Source organism: Mercenaria mercenaria, chromosome 11, assembly GCF_021730395.1.
Source record: "Mercenaria mercenaria strain notata chromosome 11, MADL_Memer_1, whole genome shotgun sequence".
Lineage (NCBI taxonomy): Eukaryota > Metazoa > Mollusca > Bivalvia > Venerida > Veneridae > Mercenaria > Mercenaria mercenaria.
The window spans coordinates 55,215,100-55,228,674 of NC_069371.1; the positions used below are offsets into that span (position 1 = coordinate 55,215,100).

The 13,575-nt window shown below is 33.0% G+C and overlaps 1 protein-coding gene across 1 annotated transcript in view; it reads right to left on the reverse strand.

Annotated features, from left to right (window-relative positions):
- LOC123532234 (galanin receptor type 1-like) overlaps positions 1-9,973 on the reverse strand; it is a 251,915-nt gene extending 241,942 nt beyond the window's left edge. Inside the window, exon 1 of the mRNA XM_045313624.2 lies at positions 9,729-9,973. The gene's annotated coding sequence lies outside the window, so the exon portion shown is untranslated. The remainder of the gene's footprint in view (positions 1-9,728) is intronic.
- Positions 9,974-13,575: the final 3,602 nt, after the last annotated feature.

Genomic DNA, 13,575 nt, shown 5'->3' on the forward strand with positions numbered 1-13,575 from the left:
AAACCAACGGTCAGACGGACGGAGAGCGAACACGAAAACAACGGACAGACGGACGGACCTTCTTACCAATGGACATTTGCTGGGGATTTCAAGAAGTGACAGAAAGTGTCCAATAAGAAGTACTTACTGTTAGATTTTGTCTTCAGTGCTCAACAAATATCATCTCGTTTGTTCAGACGAACAGACGTATGGACATGCGTGACTCGAATTTAGACCCAATATAACTTGTATCTAGGGTATAATAGTTGGTTTTCTTTAAGTACACACATATTGATTTTGTTTGTAAGAAGGCCATTGTATGAACTTAAGCGGATTACATACTTGAGGAGAAATGCATTCTTCCTACAAAATGTAATTGAATATTCTTTCATTGAAATCCACCAATGTTATTAAATCAAGGACCTAAATCTTCCTTCCTAAGACAGATACAATGGTTAACATTATACACATATCAGCGTTTGTCATACAAAAAGATTACTAGGTAATGTCTTTGGAAATAGTTAATGTATTTCCAAATGACATTGTTCCCTCCATTCGAGCGCAGTGTTGTTGCTCAGAAAAGCCTTTGTCCAGTAGTATAATCAAATTTGACTATATGTAGTGGTAATTGTATTTTGATAAAGTCAATCATTTAATCATACGTAAAAACTAAGCTAAGACTGTTAGGAATGTTTAGCGGATTTTTTTTGAGGATTTGAATGGATTTTGTATTTTGTCTAAGCATTCACATTTAAGCGAGTAAGAGACAATATAGTGGTTTGTTGAGTATTGATATTTACAACCAAACTTTTTAGGAAGGAACTATATTTTGAACTGAGATAAATCGTGAATGCTTCTGAAGATAATGGCAGAATCCCTAAGTATGTAAATGTGTAAATGTATAAATATATAGTATTACAAGGGTCGATATAATTTCGTCTGTAATTTCTCAGTTTGGAACTACTTTTCACACATTCATCATTTTTTTCACCAATTATATTGTATCAGCATTCTCACTTCTGTCCAGTTTAAACCAGAAAAATATCACAAAGGTTATACATTTGAAAAAAAAGTGTCACCTTGCGTCTTAGATTGATACTTTCTCCTATGTAATCTTCTTTAAAACCAGAGCAGCAAAACACATATACCATAATCTTTATTTTCTGAAAATTTCATACCAACATATCTGCCACTTTTATATCTACATGTGTTCCCTTCTTGAAGATGAAGACGCCGCCCCAACCGCTCATTATGTCATTATGCTAAAACGGTGTTTAAATAGATCATTTTTATGCATGCACACTTTATGAAAAAAACCCACATAACTAGAGCTATCACTAAAGGTGATGAATGTACCCCCCCCCCCCCGCATGCACTGACACAGTACATTTTTGCAATTTGACGCACACAAGATTGCATAATTATGTGGAGTGTATGTATATAGACTGTATGTATATAGTATAGTAACAAAAAACAAAGTCCCATAACTATGCAGAATATTTATCTAAAAGAATGTAACATGCACCATGCACAACTAGGGTTGGTACTGATCACTTGTGTGAAGTTTCATTAAATTGTGTGCAAGGGTTTGGTAGATTAGGCACGTACAAGATTGCATATGCAGACTGTATGTACATAGTATGTTAACAAGAAACAAAGTCCCATAACTGTGCATTTTTTGTCGCTGAAAGAACCTAACATGCCCCATGCACAAGTACTGTTGATACTGATCACTTGTGTGAAGTTTCATTAAATTGTGTGAAGGGGATGAGGACAGATGGTGCGCACAAGATTGTGTCTATGTATATAGTATAGTAACAAAAAAACAAAGTCCCATAACTCTGCAATTTTTTTTCCTGATGGAACCTAACATGCCCCATGCACAACTACTGTTGTTACTGATCAATTGTGTGAAGTTTCAATAAATTGTGTGAAGGGGATGAGGAGAGATGGTGCGCACAAGATTGTGTCTATGTATATAGTGTAGTAACAAAAAAACAAAGTCCCATAACTCTGCAAATTTTTTTTCTAAAAGAACCTAACCTGCCCCATGCACAACTACTGTTGGTACTGATCACTTGTGTGAAGTTTCATTAAATTCTGCCAAGGGGATAAGGAGAGATGGTGCGCACAAGATTGCGTCTACGGACAGACGGACAGACAGACAGACAGACAACCTGAAACCAGTATAAAGAATTTGGTTTGTTCAGCAGTAAAGGTATTATTGGAGGCACTGACCTCCAGGTTTTTGGTTAAAATGACCTTTCTTTTAAATTGAAGTTCGGTCGTATTATGAACCAAAGATGTATAAAATAAAATATTATAGCTCTTTGTATGAACATTAGAATATGAGTGAGTTTTTGTTTCTATCTTAAAAATGCTAGATCAAGAAAAAAAAGGAGAAAAAATCGATGCCCGCATGATGTACAATAAGTGGTGTCATATTCTCTGTATTGTTTATCGTGGTCGCTAACAGCGCTCTATTGATTATCAGTGACAGAAGCAACGTATGCGCATGCGCAATTTTGGTTAGCTACCCATGTGATGATAATGTCTAAAAATTCTGTCGCTTCTCGTTCTGTATTTATTAATGTTTACAAAAGTAAGTCGTTGCAACGGTTTATAAAAGTGCAGCAGAAAAACAGCGAAAACTCGAATGTTCCCGTAATTCTAAAGAGACTGATCAACCATTACGTTTCATGTAAATAAATGAAACCTTGCCGCTGCATTTACCTTTCGGTGAAAAATTATTTAAAAAACAAAATCGCAAACAAATCACAATGTGTGGATTAGTCGCTTTAAAAGCACGACAAAATGTACAAAATATTTATTCAATATTTCAAAGACTAAATTGTATTATGTTGCGGAATATTCCTAGAGATATTGGAACATCGAGAGAATCACTAAGAGAAACTATGCATCAATCATAAAAAATAAAGTTTGAATATCAATTAAATTAGGTATCAAAGTCTATCATGAAGAAGGCATGACCTCTCTTTGTCAAGAGTCCAAACTGTAGTAAGGGACTTGTGAGCATTTATAATAAAATGATACAAATTGCTTTACAATCAAAGTGTAATCAAAAGTCATTCATAAAATATAAAGTAATTTTTGGATAGTCTTTGATCTTCTATTGTCAAATCATGTCGGCTCTCAATTTGCTTGCTTCCAAAGAAACGTCTTAAAGAATTTATTTACTATCACAACAACAGTCTTTAAGTGTTAAGACGTTCCAAAAGGCAAATCTACACACTTCAATGAAGTTCAGTGTAACGATCTATGGGATTTTGTTTGTTTAAAACGTGATATATAGCAGAACCATATTTTGATATAAAGTTAAACACAACAGAGTCTAAACGCCGCAACTCTAATATGTCTTATTTGAACATATAAACATGCAACAGGGAAGGGATATTTTTTGGCGAATGTATGTCGCTAAATGACTTGGACGTGTTTTAATAATACGGCGAAAAAATCAAATGATCCAAAGGAAAAAATAGGAGTGCACAGACGGCTAGTGAATCATTCCGTGCGGCGTGTGCGAGAATTAAATGCTACACCGTTCTGTTGCATCCTTTCAATTCTGGAATGTCTTTCATATTAAATAGTAGATCAAATATGTTTTGCATATTTCCTCAGTGCAATTTAGGCACCAAATAGTATCACGACGTGACCTCAGATGACAATATTGCTGTGTTTAATATTAATATACGGAATTTATAAGTTTTAATTCACAGAATTTTGCCCGTCTTAATCACGATATTTATTGCTGTTCAACATTTTGCCGTCTCAATGTTTACTTAATTAAACAAAATAGATATTACATTAAATTTGCTTTGCTTAGATTACTGATATTGGCGTTGTATAATCAATATACGTAACAAGTGAGGTCTTTATTAACCCAATACAAATGCATAATAAATAAAGTCAGTTTGACATCTGCGTGAACTATAGGCGGTCATCGTATAGTATCCAAACCAATAATTTACCTGTCCAGTATTATTTTGATAAACAAATCTAAAGTAAGAGAAGGCAAATTATCATCCGTTCGTATTTTGCTTAGAAAAAAGAAATCCTATTAGGAGAACATATCTGTATGTATGTCTTTTGAATAATTAATAATGATATAAACAAAAATGATAATTCCACTTTTAATGAATTGATGACAGTTTAGTATCTTTGACGTATGATTTGCAGATTAAACCATAGTTAGTGTAAAGCTACAACGTAACTTAGTGTTACCACTTTTTAAAATAACTATTGCGTTTCGTGATTTTGTTTGGGTGTTTTTCCTTTTCCAATTTTGGTGTTATTTCCTCTATGCTGTTATACCCAGTTATTTTTTTACAAGTTGTCATATTGGCAGAGATAAAACCCAGTGTCGGTACCCAATATGTTTTTAAGCAACTGGAATTATCAGTTAGTGGCCTGTCAACGTTCCGATTATATAATACAATTATCTGTTATGAATCGTCAACATGCTATTAAAGTGTCAGTGTAGCATGTTCTGTGAAACGTGTATTAGATATCAAGGTACATCATGTTGAAAAATCATATTGTTAATTTCAAGACTAAATAAATGATGGTTGTGATAAGCAAAATCTGGAAATATATCATGATATGCACGACTTGTTAACTTCATTGTAAAAATATATTTTTAGCTGCTGACGAAAATGCCAGACTGAACAGGATACGGTATAGGTTATAATTACAACATATTTAATAAGGGATAAATGTCACTGAGATCTGCACTGATTATATTGCTAAATGACTGATTATAGATTTTGCTATAGATTCTTTCGAAGTACCACCATATAGAAAGCTAAAATCAAGAAGTCCATTGCATATATGTTGTTGGGTGAATACTGTTTGTCCTGTCCATGTTATATCAATGCAATGGAAATGTAAGCTATCTATATTACCTGCTATACAGGATAACACAGTCATGCATCTAACAGTCCTGAAACTGTTTTATTTCTGATATTCCTAGATTTATTTTTATTTATTTTGTTGGGTTTAACGTCGCACCGACTGATATTCCTAGATATTTTTTCCATACTTTGCCGCATATATATGGATAGCAGAGATTGTTCCTTTTACAGCAATAGCTTTCTCAACATATTTTACCTTGTGAAATTCTGTGGGTTTTAACTTTAAAAAAAGTATGTTTGTTGACAAATTTCACCACAAAAATGTCACACTTTCCAAAGGGTATTAAATGATTTGATCTTTATATACTTTTCTTTTCCAACTGCTGTTGTATACAGTAATTATACATGATTTGTTTATGCCTAGAGGTAAAAAGTGCGTGATTTGCATGAGATACTCTGTATATAGTTACCTAAGCTTACCATACCGAAGAATATTCCTCCAACCCATAATCGATAGCGGTCAGAAATAAAAAGGGCATATACACATTTTACTCAATAACAAAAATACTAAAAGTAGGAACCCTTAGGTGCAACATTTGATTCATCACATGCTATTTTCAAAATAAATTTTATCTTTAATTTTGATTGACCCACGCGACGATTTATCATGTCATCATTTGATCATTTTTTACCTTCTATGTTCTATATAAAATGTGTGAAAATCAGATATATGTGTTTGCTTAAGGCAATTTTTTTTTGTATAAAACCATTGATATGCAAGCTAAGGTGCAAGCGATTTCTTATTCTCAATGAATATATCTTTTGAATGATATATATTTCGTTTTTGTAAAATAAAAGTTCGATGAAACCACAGACGGTTTATTTCCACTAATTTTGAAGAAGAATTAACTTCAGCGCGATGCTGTTGTTGTAGCGGCATATGCAGACGATACAATAATGCCGCGTTGTTCAACTTGAGTTGCGGGGTCCTAGGTTCTCAAACCTCAACTATTGTCACAAACCGCTGCCTCAAAATTAAAACCTAACAGTGTTTTGTGTCAAAGTTCTGTTTCAAACATTGTCTCAAACACCACCAAGGTTCAGCACCACAAGGTCAACCTATTCGATTAAACTGCGACCCGGACCAACAGAATAAGATAGACAGCAAGCATAAGCTGAAGCAACAAATATAAGGGGGCGTCGCTTAAAATATCTATTAACAATTATGAACAGAACAGAACAGAACATATTTTATTTCTCACAAAAACTATTACAGTTTCTAGTGACAAGCAAAAAAATGTTAATATTCACTTGATAACGAAATTGTGACATTAAGAATGCAGATGTGTCAAAATGAATGGATGGAAAATATTTTCGGATTGACATACATAATTAACAAAAGTTTGATGTTTGTCGATATCTGTACAATAAAATATATATGCAGTCTAAAGCAAATATTTCTACCAGCATCGCCTTCGTTATACAATATGTTTAATATTTACTCTTGGACAGAAACGAATATTATACATATATATATATCTGCCCAAAACTCACCATATGTCTTATGATCTGACATCTGGATTTTGTAAATAGTAGCCTTATTATAACCAAACCTGTTTCTCACTGCAAGATCGATCGCAGTCTACTTTGACAAATTCAATACTGGAATAGTCTTATACATGTACAATGCTGCTTTAGAAAAGAAGTTATATTTACAAATGACACAAACATAATTATAAATAAAATAATTTATATTACAGACTAAGTGTGCGTATTTCAAGTGCTTCCTGGATAAATTTAGCTAACATATATAGTTCTGATTTATTTTTGGTGGATAACAGTTGGGCGAATTTAAACATACTTGGTCTAGATCTATAATAACGTTTGATATATTTACGTCTCACTTATTCATACGGGAAACATTTGAATAAAAAATGAAATTCATCTTCTATATCACTGCTATTACATATTTGACAAAACCTTAAATCTCTATCTATTCTACCTCGACCATATCGGCCAGTCTGTATTCTCAGACTATGAGCAGACACACGAAGTTTTGTAAGTGCAATGCGCAGATTGTGAGACACAATATAATTTAAATATGGTTCAAGTTCTAATGATTCTTTAACACTTTTGTACAGAGTCAATACTTCCATACTATTAACACCAGTTCGCCATTCTTGGGTAAATTCGTCTATCAGACGTTGTTTAAACAGAGAAATAAATGCTGAATCTACATTCCTCATCAGATGCCTATTATTTATAATGTCATTCCATTTATAAAAAAAACCCCGTATTTCGATAAGATCTTTAACATGAGTAAACCAATTTACTTTTCCCACGGCGGAATCATTAAGCTCGGAGTTTACAAAAGTTTTAGTTATAATATTATTGCTCTGACATAGTTTTAACCAATATTTTACAATGCGCACATACCTATTAATGTATAAAGGGTACCGTCCCAATTCCCCATATACTGCAACATTACATGTGGATTGCCTAACTCCCAGTAATGTTTTGCAAAATTTAATATGTAAAGTTTCCAGCTGTCCCCATATTTCACAGCCGTAGCTAACTGTGGAACCAACAAAGGAATCAAATAGTTGCAATGCTAATTTTGGTAATGTTTCATGTTTCTTAAAACTGTTATTTATGGCTTATTTATTATTTTTCTCGAACTTCTCTTAGGATTCTGTCGACGATCTGATCACACTAGATGCGCAGCGTGTATTTATATGTCTATATGACGCCACTTATATACGGATATAACTTCGATTTTTATATAGAGCATTGTATACCATTTTTTTTAGATATCTTTTACTTGTAAATTTTTCCATCTGAATCTTTCCGTGTACACCGAGGTAAGATAACCTAACCGTGTACACCGAGGTAAGATTACCTAACCGTGTACACCGAGGTAAGATTACCCAAGTCTGAAAATATTTCAATCATGAACCACCTGCATTTTACCGTTTTAAACTTGATAAAGCCTTTGATATTTGTTACATTGTGCAACAAATCAGTCGGACAATTTCGGTTGAAATTAAAGCTCGAAAATGAAAAGTTTCGAGACAGTTTCTTTATTTTATCCTCGTTTCTTACTTGTTTCATTTTGAATATGTATCAATGATAAGTATATCCATACATGTGTATCCATACATAGACTTTTTTAAGTCAGTGTTGCTTCTATTTGTTTCCTTCTGTTTTTGTGTAAACTGGTTGGGACCTTTTTTAACAGTGATTTAAAATACTGGTTTGATATCCCTGTGTCTGTTAAAAGGTTTTATTTCATTTATACATACGAATTTTCTGTCGGAAATACAGCTTGTATTTCACAAACGAATACAAAACCCATCAGATACGAAATAATAATCCAATTATCGGATTACTTGCTTTAGTCTTGAGGTGAAATATGACGTCAAAATGATGTAAGGATGATGAGCTGAAATATGACGTCAGAATGATGTAAGGATGATGAGGTGAAATATGACGTCAGAATGATGTAAGGATGATGTGTTGACGTTCCAGGAACACAAACTCTCATTTATTTTATCTATACAAAATGTCACGAACTGATGTCCATTGAATGTCGTCATGCTATTACTTTTGTTATAGGTCGGGGGCCATTAAAGTCTACCCCCTCGAACATTTTCACAGGTAACAAAATTAATGGTTTGACATGATCAACTGTGTGAGAATAAAAGAATTTTCACATGAAAATACTCTTTTGAACTATATCAATTTTCTTTGTTCCCATGGCAATCGTCCATTTTGGAAATGACAACCATAAAGACGATATAAAAAAGATGTAGCGTAGACACTTTAAGTTGCAACATTCTAAGATATAGTGCAAACACTTATTTGAAATAGGAATCTGTTTGTATCATCCTTTAGGCCTACACATGTTATGTTATCCACTTAAATAATCTGGTTTATTATCAAATCGTTTTTTTAAGAAAACAATTCAGGAACATTCTAATATCAAGTTCTTAAATACTCTATCAAAACAATATAGTTAGCAGTGAGATGTTTTCCGTGACGGAGTTCTAAAATAGATAACCACAGTATTTGGTTTTACATTAAAATATGTGGGAAGAAAAGTATGTAAAGAATTGTTATCAATATGATAATATTACTGATTTGTTTAAACTTTAAAGTATTAGTTCTGAGCATTTTACATTCCTTTTGTAAACAGGGAAATCTTTTGAAATATTAATTACACATTCTATATTCTTGTTTCATTTAGGAATAATGTAACTGTCAATTCAATTATAATACTCAGGTTTCTAATTATGTTGTTCTTTATTTGATTGTTTCACCATTATTGTCTATAATTATGCTTTACTTTAGACTAGCTCCTAGTTTTACTTTGAGCATGTGTTTTCTTTTGTATATATCTATTATGTACACTTCCATACACTTGATATAGTTTTATTTGATTTTATTTTTGCTGGGTTAACGTCGCACGGACACAATTATAGGTCATATGGCGAGTTTCCAGCTTTGATGGTGGAGGAAGACCTAAGGTGCCCTACGTGCATTATTTCATCACGAGCGGGCCCCTGGGTAGAACCACCGACCTTCCGTATGCCAGCTGGCATTGCTTCCTCACATAAAGAATTCAACGCCGCGAGCGAGACTCGGACCTACACCGGTGAGGGGCAAGTGATTTGAAATCAGCGACCTGAACAACTTGGCCACTGAGGTCCCACTGATATAGAGTTACGCTTTGAAGGCCCGTCTTTCCAATACGTTAGTTTGTTCAGAATAATAAAGTAAATACATAACATATCGTTCCAGTAATATACATATTCAGCATCTCTCTATAAAGATTTACAAAAGAATTATGAAAAAAAAGTCATAGAAAACTTTACTTACTGATGAAAACTTTACTTCCTCTTCATATGATAAATTTACTACAATAAGATTTATGGACGCACATATATTTATTCCAGTAATTGAATTCTAAATCTTAAAATTCACAAGTGTTTCAACAGTTTAAAACGTAAATGAAAATCGTTCCGCACATTCAAATATTGCGCCGGGAAGAACCGAACTGACAGAAACAAAACTGTTACCGCTCCCGTGCTCAGCTGGCCGCTGAAAGCTTTGCAGAAGCTAACTCCGAGCTGATACGTTGAATTATTGGCCTGTAATTACATAGCTTCTGTATTTCCCTACATTGTTCGGAATATATTTATCGGAGCGTTTGCTACTCTACGCGGAAGAGTAGTTTCTATCTTTTAATATTTATAGCAATATTGGTGATTTAGGAAACCGGATTATAACAAGAAAAGTAATAAGGTATATTACAAGAAAAAAACTGACATTGTAGCAATATAGTATAGTATATCATATAGCCCCTACATATATATATTTACCACATATCTGACGTTGCGGGAGAGTAATAATACCATTACATAAAATGATAATACACTAGTGTAATTATGAAATAATTTATAGCAAAAGATTATACGTCGAATAATAATTTTGCACGAGGGCACAGAATTAAGAAATTATTGGAACATATTTATTATTTCGATTCTAACAACGCAAATAATTCGCATTTTACAGTACCACATTTTCAGCGTAATACGTCATTTGGGTCATATGCTGTTACAATTTACCCCCTATGGTTAAAAAGAGTTGCATAGCCAATGGAACGTATAGATATTTGTTTCTTTTTATCAGAATTTTGAGAAGTATTTATAATTTAGTAATCTAACAGCTCGCAAACTAATTATGAAGAGAATCATCAAATTAGGCGAGTTGACCCTGTGTTACAAGTTACGAGCTTAACTTTATATGACGTCACATAAATATGACGTCATACTTTATGTCATACATTTATGACGTCACCGCTGAATCTTAATTAAGCTAATTGAATTCGCTCGTAGAGATCGAAACGTGTTTTACGGTCCTACACATAAGTCAGTATGACTTTTATCATATTTATGTTTTTGAAATGCTGTTTTTTAACCGTTTGGCCCTGATATAATTTGTATGTAATGGAACTGAAGTAGAATCTCTTACGCCACAATCATAGGGGGTGAAATGTAACAGCCAACCATATTTTATCGTAGATTCATGTATAGGCGATTTCGCTATATGTTTATATAGCAATTGCTCCAGATCGTGTTAGAATAAATGTTGACGTCGACTTCGTTTATAGTATAGGTGACGTTGGTCAAATTGACATGTTTATATAGTAAATGAAAGTAGAATTTTTGATGTTTCGAATGGAAAAGCCAACATATGATAAATGTGATAAAAAGAATATTACATTTGTGACTTTTCACATTGATTTTATTAAATTCATTGAATAAAATTGATAAATTGCTCGAAAGAGCCTCGCATTTTATCATTTTATTAAACTCGTTTAATAAATTCAATATTCTAACATGGCTCGTTTTGATTTCCAGTTAAACAAAGAAGGAAATCAAGCTCTGTATATTCTGCGATAACAACGGTTGACGCGCGGACCGGTAAGAGAGAGTTATGACGTCAAATTACCGCATGACGTCCGATACATTACTCCTCGGGTAAATGAAGTCCAGCATAATATCTATTAATGTCAATGAGCATGTCAGAATGAAAACAGTCAAGACCTTCTTGGGATTTATCGTCTAATTTACCATGGTTCATCGTTTAGATGCTTCAGTATTTAACAACTCGGGCTAACGTCCTCGTGGTTCAGTTCCTACGCATCTGAACTCTGAACCGTGGTAAATTAGACGATAAACCACTCGAATGCCTTGATTATTTGTTAAATAAAAGACCCTCATGCAATACCCCTCCCTCTCTCTCTCTCTCTCCTCTCTCTCTCTCTCTCTCTCTCTCTCTCTCTCTCTCTCTCTCTATATATTTCATATTTACGGATCTGTTTTAAACATATATATATTGCGAAATAAATTGCACACTTTTGAAAGTTTCAGTTGTACGGACAATAGTTGTCATTTAAACTGTTGTTGAAGTTTACGCATGTTACATCTAAGTGTATTTTCTTTCACTCGAATGTACATTAAATTGTGAAAACATTTGATTTATTCATTTCTAGATTTGTTCTTTTCAAATCATTGACCACATGCCAGTTAAAACATTTAAAACTTTTTCTCGAGCTTATCTGTAGTAACTAGTAAATATGAAAGCGTTCTCCATGCACAGAGGTAAAAAGTGCATTCGGAATGAAATGAAAAGTGCTTACAATAAAGTTTAAAAAAAATATTTTTCGGATCAGTTTTAAGGTAGTGTTCTGCACGTTTGATTAAGTGGAAAGTTTGGTGTAACTTCATTTATCCAGATAATGTAGAATAAATCTTGGAATTTACTGAAATGAAGATTGTATTTTTTTACAATATTTAAACGTTGGTTTGGCACGTTTAATCATTCCAGATGATGTCTTAATCATCTGCTTGGAATGTGCGGGTCTTTTTAATCTTGGGCAAATATATCAGAAGCAGTCACACGGACCTATATCTATAATGAAAACTATCTGAGGTCCATTTTTTTCAAATCACGAATGTACAGAACTATCTTAAGCTTAATTAACTCCTTCTTTTATATTGTTTTTCAGACCCTGCACTCTGAAGCAATTAACTACACAAATATCTAAAATAAGTAGCGCCTTGTTGAAGTTTATACTTTTGTTTCATTACTTATCAAACGTAAACGAGTGTTTATTTACATTATTGAACATACTAATAAACTTTGATAATGTGGCAGTTGAGTCCAATAAGTCCAGGGGTGTTCAAAGATAAATCGTCATAGATCTATTGTAAAGCTTATATTGGATTTACCTGTATTGGAAAATAAATAGCGTCGATTGTATTGAGGTCAACTGCCACATTATCAAAGTTTATTAGTACACTACTGCACGCAACTGTTATCAAAACATTAAAAATATTGATATGATTTCGAATGACATTTTAACAAAACACCGCTTAAAAATCCTCATATCCTTTCGAATTTAATGGTCACTAGATTAATGGGTTCTCGGATAAGTCAGTTTAAAGCTTGTAAAAACTTGTCAAAACTTAAGGCTTTGTTTACTTACCTTTAAAAGAATTTACAGTGTGACAAAACCCCAAGAAAAGATGTCAATAAGCATGTTATAGTGAGTGCTGAAAGTGTAAAAATAAGAAGGATTAGCACCATGTATTTAATGGGTGCTTGAAATGGCAGGAAATCGTTCTCAATAAAACTATTCTAAATTATAAATCTCATTTGCAGGCCATTAAAACAATCCTTGAAAGTCACATAATTTTAAAGAATGGTTTAGACACAAAGAACCTTCAGTAGAGCATTTGGTTCTTTTACGTGTCCAATGTACATGGAACAGGGAATGTTTTATAGGCCAATCCTCTAGAAACCATCTATAGAGGGTATTTTCATGTTTCAAATAGAAAACCATTTACACAAAAACTGATCTGTAATTCACAACGTTTCGAAAAGTCATAAAACTTAAAAACTACTATATTGTGTTAGATGTATTTATTTAATATGGGCAACTAGAAGTAAATATAAATATAAAATATTTAATTTCGAAAAGTTAAACAAACTTTTCAAAGGGAGATAATACATTGATTATTGAATTAATGATTGAAACGTTTTTAATAACAATCAGAAACATTTATTTTTATTTTATTTGCGTTTTACGGCGCACCAACACAGTATAGGTTATATGGCGCCAAACAGGACTACAGAGTTTGGTTCCACATCTCATTTA